The sequence below is a fragment of the Pongo abelii genome, chromosome 3 (genome assembly GCF_028885655.2).
Source record: "Pongo abelii isolate AG06213 chromosome 3, NHGRI_mPonAbe1-v2.0_pri, whole genome shotgun sequence".
NCBI lineage: Eukaryota > Metazoa > Chordata > Mammalia > Primates > Hominidae > Pongo > Pongo abelii.
The window spans coordinates 149,921,354-149,932,360 of record NC_071988.2 but is presented as its reverse complement, the minus strand read 5'-3'; the positions used below and the strand labels follow the sequence as shown (position 1 = coordinate 149,932,360).

The 11,007-nt window shown below is 42.5% G+C and overlaps 1 long non-coding RNA gene across 1 annotated transcript; it reads right to left on the bottom strand.

Moving 5' to 3' along the window:
• Positions 1 to 208: 208 nt before the first annotated feature.
• LOC134761299 (uncharacterized) lies at positions 209 to 9,851 on the bottom strand. The gene is made up of 2 exons (XR_010139780.1): positions 8,660 to 9,851; positions 209 to 5,919 (listed from the first exon to the last, which is right to left on the bottom strand). It is a non-coding gene; the product is annotated as an uncharacterized LOC134761299 (long non-coding RNA).
• Positions 9,852 to 11,007: the final 1,156 nt, after the last annotated feature.

Below are 11,007 nucleotides of genomic sequence, written 5' to 3'. Positions count from 1 at the left end.
ACCTCTTTAATTCCCATCACAGTCATACAAAGGAGGTATTACTGTCCCCATCTCACAGATAAGGAAATGTAACCGCTGAAGGATTAAATATCCTGCCCAGGTGAGTGGTAAAGACAGGATGTGAACCTGGATTATGTGAGCCCAAATTCCATGTTTGTTTTTCACCAGCAGATCAAAATTTCCCCCATACTGCCTAGTCTGGGACCAAAAGCATAGGAATAATGGTTTAAAAGGTACAGATTCTGCAGTCAGGCTTCCTGGGTGTTTAATCTGCTCCATTCAGTTTCTAAGTACGTGACCCATCAAGTTACTTAACCTCTCTTAACCTCAGTTTCCTCACCTTAAAAAAAAAAAATAGAGATCATTATAATGCTAACTCATAGATTTTAACTATTTGACAATAATTATGACTGATATTGTTTGGTTGTGTCCCCACCCAAATCTCAACTTGAATTGTATCTCCCAGAATTCCCACGTGTTGTGGGAGGGACCCATTGGGAGGTAATTGAATCATGGGGGCCAATCTTTCCCATGCTATTTTCGTGATAGTGAATAAGTCTCATGAGTTCTGATGGGTTTATCAGGGGTTTCTGCTTTTGCTTCTTCCTCCTTTTCTCTTGCCACTGCAATGTAAGAAGTGCCTTTTGCCTCCTGTCATGATTCTGAGGCCTCCCCAGCCATGTGGAACTGTTAAATCCAATTAAACCTCTTTTTCTTCCCAGTCTGGGCTAGGTCTTTATCAGCAGCATGAAAATGGACTAATACAGTAAATTGGTACCAGTAGAGTGGGACATTGCTGAAAAGATACCTGAAAATGTGGAAGTGACTTTGGAACTGGGTAACAGGCAGAGGTTGGAACAATTTGGAGGGCTCAGAAGAAGATAGAAAAATGTGGGAAAGTTTGGAACCTCCTAGAGACTTGCTGAATGGCTTTGACAAAAATGCTGATAGTGATATGAACAATAAGGTCCAGGCTGAGGTGGTCTCAGATGGAGATGAGGATCTTGTTAGGAACTGGAGCAAAGGTGACTCTTGTTATGTTTTAGCAAAGAGACTGGCGGCATTTTGCCCCTGCCCTAGAGATTTGTGGAACTTTGAACTTGAGATAGATGATTTAGGGTATCTGGCAGAAGAAATTTCTAAGCAGCAAAGCATTCAAAAGGTGACTTGGGTGCTGTTAAAAGCATTCCATTTTAAAACAGAGCATAAAAGTTCAGAAAATGTGCAGCCTGGCGATGCAGTAGAAAAGAAAAATCCATTTTTGATGAGAAATTCAAGCTGGCTGCAAAAATTTGCATAATTAGCAAGAAGCCTAATGTTAATCCCCAAGACCATGGGGAAAATGTCTCCAGGCCATGTCAGAGACCTTCATAGCAGCCTCTCCCATCACAGGCCTGGAGGCCCAGGAGGAAAAAGTGGTTTTTGTGGGTTGGGCCCAGGGTCCCCATGCTATATGCAGCCTAGGGACGTGATGCCCTGTGTCCCAGATGCTCCAACCATGGCTGAAAGGGGCCAATGTACAGTTCGGGATGTGGCTTCAGAGGGTGGAAGCCCCAAGCCTTGCCAGCTTCCATGTGGTGTTGAGCCTGTGGGTGCACAGAAGTCAAGAATTGAGGTTTGGGAACCTCCACCATGATTTCAGAAGATGTATGGAAATGCCTGGATGCCCAGAAAAAGTTTGCTGCAAGGGCAGGCCCTCATGGAGAACCTCTGCTAGGGCAGTGTGGAAGGGAAATGTGGGGTCAGAGCCCCACACAGAGTCCTTTCTGGGGCACTGTCTAGTGTAGCTATGAGAAGAGGGTCACCGTCCTCCAGACCCCAGAATGGTAGATCCACCGACAGCTTGCACCATGCACCTGGAAAAGCCACAGACACTCAACATCAGCCTGTGAAAGCAGCCAGGAGGGGGGCTGTACCTTGCAAAGCCACAGGAGTAGAGCTGCCCAAGACCATGGGAACCCACCTCTTGCATCAGCATGACCTGGATATGAGATCTGGAGTCAAAGGAGGTCATTGTGGAGCTTTAAAATTTGAGTGCCCTGCTGGATTTCAGACTTGCATGGGCCCTGTAACCCCTTTGTTCTGGCCAATTTCTCCCATTTGGAACAGCTGTATTTACCCAATGCCTGTACCCTCATTGTATCTAGGAAGTAACTAGCTTGCTTTTGATTTTACAGGCTCATAAGTGGAAGGGACTCGCCTTGTCTCAGATGACACTTTGGACTATGGACTTTTGGGTTAATGCTGAAATGAGTTAAGACTCTGAGGGACTATTGGGAAGGCATGATTGGTTTTGAAATGTGAGGACATGAGATTTGGAGGGGTCGGGGTGGAATGATATGGTTCGGCTGTGTCCCCACCCAAATCTCAACTTGAATTATATCTCCCAGAATTCCCATGTGTTGTGGGAGGGACCCATCGGGAGGTAATCGAATCATGGGGGCCTGTCTTTCCTGTGCTATTCTCATGACAGTGAATAAGTATCATGAGATCTGATGGATTTATCAGGGCTTTCTGCTTTTGCTTCTTCCTGCTTTTCTCTTGCCGCAGCCACGTAAGAAGTGCCTTTTGCCTCCCGCCATGATTCTGAAGCCTCCCCAGCCACATGGAACTGTAAATGCAATTAAGCCTGTTTTTTCTTCCCAGTCTGGGGTATGTCTTTATCAGCAGCATGGAAATGGACTAATACAATGACTATGGTCATTTTCTTTTCCACCAAGCCTCATCACCTGTTAAATAAAATATTGAATTCTTACTACAGGCCAGGTACTACACTGAGGGTTTTTAAATGAATTATCTCGTTTAATTCTTACACTAATCCAATGAAACAGCAGTAACTAACACTTCTTAATCACTTACTACATAGCAAAATCTGTCTTAAACACTTTACTCATATTAACTAGAGTAAATAACTAATAACTACTCATGTGAACTAGTGAGTAACTGGGACAGGCAATATTGTTGTCTCAATTGTGCAAGTAAGGAAAAAGAAGTTCAGAGAGGATAAGTAAATTGCCACAGTCACACAGCTAGGAAAAGATGAAGCCATGTTAAGGACTCAGGAAGCCCGACTTAGGGGGTTCAGTCTTAACCTCTACTCTCAGGTTTCTGGGCCTGGGCTAGGCTATGAAAGACCTAAGAGCTCTGAAACATATCAAAGTTATACGACGTTTAACACGTAAGGATGCTACAATACTCTGTAATCAAATGTCCAAAATATGGAAAATATGCAATAGGCCCAGGGGTGAGGATGGTGGCCTGTGGGTTCTGGGGAAACCTTCCTCGGGAATCTGTGGCTTTCACTGATTGGGGTTAGTCAGGAGGTGAGGTGAGGAGAAAGTACCTCAGGAGGGAGACTCAGTAACTGCAGACAGGTAGATTTGAGGGGAAGAATAAGGAGAGTTACCCAACTAAGGAGGGGTTTCATAGAGCAAAATAGAGATAAAATAAGACATGAAGACAAGGACAGTTTACAGAGGACCCTTGACAACAGTCTAAACTGGAACGTCACTTATAAGGGGCAATAGGAAGCACTAGATTTTTTTTTTTTTAATTGAGATGGTTGTTGTGGGGGATCTCACTCTGTCACCCAGGCTGGAGTGCAGTGGTGCAATCTTGGCTCACTGCAGCCTCCACCTCCAGGGCTCAGGCGATCCTCGCACCTCTACCTCCCGAGTAGCTGGGACCACAGGTGTGCACCACCAGGCCAGGCCTGGGTAATATTTTGTATTTTTGGTGGAGACATGTTGCCCAGGCCAGTCTTGAACTCCTGAGCTTAGTGCTGGGATTATCAGCGTGAGTCACTGCACCCAGCTGCAAGCATCAGATCCTTGAAGAGGAAGGCGACCTGACGAGAGTGCCCTGTGCAGCACAACTCAGTGTGGAGAGCTGGAGCCAGATGGTGGCTCTGCAGTGCCCCCACTCTTGACTGAAGGGCCAGTAGCGGGAGAGAGAAGGAAGGGCCAAAGCAGAATCAGTGGAGTTCAGTGAAAGACTGATGCAGGAGAGCTTTAGCAGAGAACAGGTCCACCATGTCAGGATCGGAACCAGGCCCAGTCAACACTGAATTCCCACACCTGGCTCTGTAAATGACCTACTGACACAGAAAACAAGTTTGCTAAATACATGTATAAGTCATCTAGCTGCCAGCTCAGGCTCTTCATTTTGCACATCAGAAAATAGATCCCAAAGGTTATGTGAATTAACTAAAATTATGAAAATATGAGCAGCAAAATTTAAACTAAACTCTCAAATCCTAACACTTATTCCAGACTTTTTTTCTGCTATAACTTGCTCTCAAATTGGGAAGTCTCAGGGGCTATAATATCAATAACAGATGTCATCAATAACAGAAACTAAGATTTGGGGAAAGACTGCTGGGGTTCTTAGATAATATTAACTTAGTTTTGAACATGTAAATACTGACTTGATGGCAGAACTTCTGATTAGAAATGTCCTGTAAGCAGTTTTCAATTTGAGACAGAAGTACAAATGAGAATTATTGACTAGAGACGGAGATATTTGAGAATCACAAATAGAGAACTATTAGCTGAAGGCGTGCGGAACATATTTTTATAATATCATGAATAAGAAATGTTTTTGGTTTCTCATTACTTCAATTAAATATTTTTTAGTCTACTGAAGAATTGTTGAACAAGCAGTGCACTTAGCTGCAATCAGCATGTTAATGTTGTTGGAATCACTTCATTTGCACATGTCAATCTTTGATCTGCCTGCATACAGAATGATTTGGGGACCGCTGCATTGACCAAACTATATTAGTGCCCCCTGAAAAGCATTGCGAGGGCTCCAGATCTGTTCTGTAGGTCCTGTTGGAATCTCTACTTTGTAAGTTTTGCTAGATCTTGCCAGCTATAGTTTCCAAAGCAAAAGCAAAGATCTTAAAACTTTTCTCAGATTTAGAGCATATGTTTAGGCCATACATGAAGCAGAGGCCTTACATGTAGGTATTTTCACCCTATAAGATTTTTCCCTTTGGCTCCCTAAATGCAAGGGGTCGACCCAAATCAGTAGATTAAGTCTATTATCAATGAAGCTAGACATTGCTGAATTACTGTCATCTAAAACAACACCTGTTTTCTCAGCATGGACTCTACATAATTCTATACCAACCCAAAACCTAGTTACTGAGCAATGGGTACCCTACACTGTTTTATGGGAAAGAGCAAGGCACTCTGAAGTAAATATATATATCTCTCTCTCTTTGGAGAGGTAATCAGGTTCACTGATACAAATTTTTAAATCTGTTGGGCTTTGTAGTGAGTTGAATGTTGGTCCCACCCAAAAGATGTGCCCAACCAGAACCTGTGAGTGTGACTTAACTTGCAAGTAGCATCTTTGCAGGCATAATTAAGTTAAGGATCTTGAGGTGAGCGTGCCCTGCATTATCCAGGTGGGTCCTAAATCCAATCACCAGTGTCCTTATATGAAACAGAAAAGGAGAAGACACAAGCACAGGGAAGTCCCTGTGAAGAGGCAGGGAGAGTTTAGAGCTATCAGCCACAAGTCAAAGGACACCTAGTCCCAACGAAAGCTGGCAAACATAAGGCAGGATTCCCCCCTAGAGCCTTCAGAAGGAGCAGGACCCTGCTGACACCCTGATTTTGGACTTCTGGCCCAAAACTGTAAGAGAGTAAACTTTTGTTATTTCCAGCCAACAAGTTTGTGGTAATTAATTACAGCAGCCACAGGAAGAGAACACAGAGTTCACGAAGTGAAAGATTTTTATCTCTTTTGATCCCCTTGGAACAATGATCTCAATCTTATCTTCAGTAATTCAGTCCTTCAAAAATGCTACTCTCTTGGCTCCAACAAATAGGAATTATCATTGAGGTTAAGCGAGTTTTTGGTGCAGCAGCCAACAGGTAGAAATTATCTATATTGATATTTTTTTTCTTCCTGGAAGGGCACAAGAAATTCAGAGTTCATATCTTATAAGCCAATTTTGAAATCACATACAACATTCCTCCATTCCTTCCCATAATCGCCTCGCTGTTGTCGGATAAAGCACTGTTACCAGCAGATGAGCTTTGTTACGCTGTCAGGGTTGGCTTCCATCAATTCCTTACAGGGAGTAAAGCTGAGTTTTTACAGAGGTGACCAAAATCACCACCTGAGTGCACTTACTGAGAGCTTCATCACCTGACTCACCAAGTTCCTCTCCACTCTAATACTGACGTCAGTTTGGGCAAAATAAACATCCATGTGAAATACCCATCCAACACCCAAAACACAAAATTGCTTGACTTTTTAGACTCCAGTTCCCAACTCAGTTCCATAGGCAAATCCTAAAGCTTGTCTTCACTGCCAAGCCTCCTCCACAAACCCTGCCCCCCTTAAAAAAATGACCCACAATTCCTATATGGTGGCTACTGATTGTGAATCCTGTCAACCAGCTTGTTATACCCAGTTTCCACTCCACAACCTATAAACTAACCTGCATCACATCTCAGTTAAAAGGAATCCTCCACTTATTGAAAGCTAGACTCTCTACCTATACTAGATTATTTGTCTTCTTTTTCCAATAACAATTCCTCCTTCCTCTCTCTCTACCTATCTCTCTCCTGTATCTTTAATAGCGTTTTCTCAAAGGCTGTTCCCGCTCAGCACTTCCCAGAGACTGTTGAACTCTCTCTTAACTTGGACATTGCTCTCCACCTTTGACTTCCCACAGCCCAGCTTCTTGGAAGTGCTGGTCACCATGGGTTTTCCCACTTTCTCACCTCTTATTCACTCTCAACCTCTGATGTTCACTCACATACTTCAATGAAACTCTTGCAACAAGGTCACACAAATATAACAAAAATGTTTGTCGTTACACCTGACCTCTCAGTAGCTTTCCATGCTGTTGCATTCTCCCTGTCACACTCTCCTCCCTCTGTTCCTGCGTATTATGGACAGAAAGTTTATGTCCCCCCAAAATTAATATGTTGAAATCCTAACCCCCCCAGGTGATGGTGTTAGGAGGTGAGGACTTTTGGAGATGATTAGTTCATGAGGGCAAAGCCCTTCTCAATGGAATTAGTGCCTTCATAAAAAGACACAGAAGAGCAGCTTTCTCTCTCTTTCTGCCACTTAAGGATACAATGAGAAGACTGCCATCTGCAAGCCAGGAAGAGGGCCCTCACCAGACACTGTATCTGCCAGCACTTTGATCTCAGATTTCCCAGGCTCCCAAACTGTGAGAAATAAATTCTGTTGTGGAAGTCACCTGTCTATGCTATTTTTGTTATAGCAGACCAAACTAAGACACTGGGACACCATTATCTCCTGGGTCTCCTCAAGCTTCCTGAACCATTTTTTCTCATCCCACATATTTACATGGTTCTCCCTTCTTCTCTTCTTGCACACTCACCTATATATGAATGATTCCAAAATTATCTAGATCCTAAATGCTTTTCCTGAAGTTGATACCAACTGTGTGCTGGGCGTATCCATCTTTATACTCTGTGACTACTTTAAATCCAACATTTAACTAAATGCCTATTTCCTCATGAAATCAATTTTCCTATCCCAAAGAGTGGGTACCACCACTCACTCCATGGCCTCTTTACTGTTGATTCTCCCTCCTATTTCTCGTGCCAATTCCCCACTCCTGATCTCCTATCAGTGCCTTAGTTCAGGCCTTATTGACTCCCCCTCTAGACCACAGCCTCGCAGCAGTTCTCTCTCTGCCTGTAGCCTCAACCCTTTCATATCCATTGTCCCTGTTTCAATCAGAGGAATTTTCCTAAAATGCAAATCATGTTATCGCTTAAATCCTTCTATCTACAAACCACTTAGCCTGACCTAGAAAACCATTTGCTATCTGCCTTCTATCTCTTTCTACCCTAAGTTCTTGTCCCTTTCTTCTTAACCCACTATTTTTATGCCAAACAACTTGTAGTTCCTGCATAAAACACACCTTACACCTCTCTCCTTTGAACTAGCTGTTTTCTCTGCCTGAAGTAGCCTTTCCCATCCTTGTGTTGCCTCACAAACTCCTCACCATTCATGAGGCAACCCAGGAATCCTCTTCTCTGAAAGGTTTTACCTAAATCCAATCTGTGACCCTCACAACTGCCCCAAGTTAAGCAATCAGGCATCCTTTCTCTTCCTTCCTCCAGTACCCTAAACACATTTCAGTTCTAGCATACAGCATACTATTTTGAAACTGCTTTTGTCTATATTTTCTCAACTAGCCAATGTGTATGTCCATTAAAGTAAGCCTTTAAATCCTCATCTTCTTGACATCAATTACAGCCCACATTAGAAATTTAGTCCATTTTGATTGAAATATTTTAACATCTGATCACCTGAAGAGTTGGGGTGATCAAGGTTGGTCTAGCAGTTTATGGGAAGGAGACACCATGTCCACACGGATTTATACTAGCAGGAGGGAGAAATTCTTTCCCAACCAGAGAAACCCACAGAAGGGAGAACAACTAGGAGGTGGGAATGAGCATAATGTATGTGGAAGGAGGGAGGAAACCGATCTGACTCAAGCAGAAGACATTGCTGGAGAGTTGGGTGGGTTGGGTGGGATGAGATTGTGGAAGGTCTCATAGGGGTAAGAATGAAACTTGGTATACTAGCTTGCTATGGCTGTTGTAACAAATTGCCATAAACTCAGTGGCTTAAAACAACAAAAGTTGATTACCTTACACTTCTGGAAGTCAGAAGGTAGAAATGAGTCTCACTGGGCTAAGATCAAGGTGTTGGCCAGATGGTGTTCCTTTCTGGAGGCTGTAGGGGAGAACCATTTTCTGATCTTTTCCAGCTTTTTAGAGGCTGCCCTTATTCCTTGGCTCACGACCCTCTTCCAACTTCAAAACCAGCAAGGGCTGGTTGAGTCTTCTTCACATCCCTATACTATCACACTTTCTTCTGCCTCCCTCTTTCACTTTTAAAGACCATTGTGATTACATTGGGCACACCCAGATAATCCAGGATAATTTCCCAATCTCAAGGTCAGCTGATTAGCAACATTGACTTTATCTGAACCTTAAATCCCCTTTGCCACGTAACCTAACATATTCACAGGTTCTAACGATTCGGATATGACATCTCTGGGGGGCCATTATTCTGCCCACCACACTCAGTAACTAATTGGAAACCTCTACCTAGCTCTTAAGCCTTAAACGCCATGAGGAAGGCATAGAGCTCCAGACTGAGCTGCCCTAAATCACCCTCTCTGAAATCTTGCACAACTGAGTCATGATGAGGTTTTTGTTTTTTTTTTTAATTTGCCTTTGTGTATAAAATATTGCTGGGGCCCAGCACTCTTGTACTGTGCCACTCTGCTGCCTATATGCACACAAAAAAATGTAACAGCAGATATTCTTGGGGTACCTTCATCACATACACATACACAGATAACATGACCATTTTGAGTCTTTCTCTGTGTATAGATGAGGTTGGCCCTGAGAAATGGGCCAGTTGCCATACTGTGGGATGCCCACATGCATAGTATTTTAAATTATTTTAATTTGCTTAATTGGATCTGGTTCCTATTAACATGGTAGGCACTGTGATTCCCATGACACTGACAGGGCTGTGTGAGTCTCTCACTTTTGTATAACACTAATTAATCATGACAATACAACTATCTCAAACGCAGTTACCATGTTTCTTAGAGCTCAAAGAGTTTCACAGAATTTATCCTTTTTCTTTCAAAGATATTCCTACAGGGTTACCAGCTGCAGGATCACTACTTGAGATTAAAATAAGAAATAATTTTCTCACATCAGTGAAAGGCAAAAAGAAATTTATAAATGCAATGCTCTAACTGAAAAAATAATCACATCTTTTATTTCCATATATGCAAACTGTGAATTCAAAGATGTTTAAGTGAAGATTTCTGAAGTTAACTTACCTCTGTCTTCAAAGTATAGGTGACCATGTCTTCATTCATTCATTCCTTCAACAAATATTTCATAAAAACTCTTTCAGGTATGAGATACCATTCCCTAGAACCCACAAGACAGATTCAACAAGACAATGTCACTGTCATCAAGGAGCTTACTGTTAGTAGGAGACAGACCATACACTTTTAACAAACATATGAACAAATAAATCATCTTTCAGATAATGATGAGTGCTCTGAATAACAACAACAAAATAGTGCCAGGTAAAAGAGAAAGTGAGAGATAATACAAAAAAGGTTATTTTAGTTTGGATGGTCAGAGAAGGCCTACGCAGATATTTGAATAAGGAGCAAGGCATGTGAAGAAATGAGAAAAAGGTGAACATGCCAATTTGATTCCATTTAACAATTTTTTTTTTTTTTGAGGCAGACTTTCGCTCTTGTTGCCCAAGCTGGAGTGCAATGGCATGATCTCAGCTCACCCCAACCTCCACCTCCCGGGTTCAAGTGATTCTCCTGCCTCAGCCTCCCGAGTAGCTGGAATTACAGGCACGTGCCACCACATCCGGCTAATTTTTTATATTTTTAGTAGAAACGGGGTTTCACTATGTTAGCCAGGCTGGTCTCCAACTCCTGACTTCAGGTGATCCGCCTGCCTCAGCCTCTCAAAGTGCTGTGGTTACAGGTTTGAGCCACCACACCTGGCCCATTGAACAAATATTAATTAAGCATAGACTATGTGCCAGTCGTGGTTTTTGGTGCTGGAGAGAAAGAAGTATAAATAACCTGCTTACAGCAGAACAAGCTTGAATAGATCAAGAAACGAACAAAAATGTAGCATTACGTCACGTCCATAAATGTCTTTACCAAACACATTTACCCTCTAATTATCTGACAAATGATATAATTATCAAAAGCACAAAATCTTAGTGGTAGAGGTCAGTTAAACTATCTCTCTTCCTAAACTTGGTTTTCAAATTTTTGCAATAGAACTATTTGTTTAAATAAAATAGTATGTGGAATTCCAACATAAACAAATAAAAGTGGTCTGCTCCAGGGAAGGATTGTGAAAGTCCACAGTCCTACCTATTCTCCCTCCCCTCAAAAGCCCCTACCACCATTTTGCAGCAATGTTAATTTAC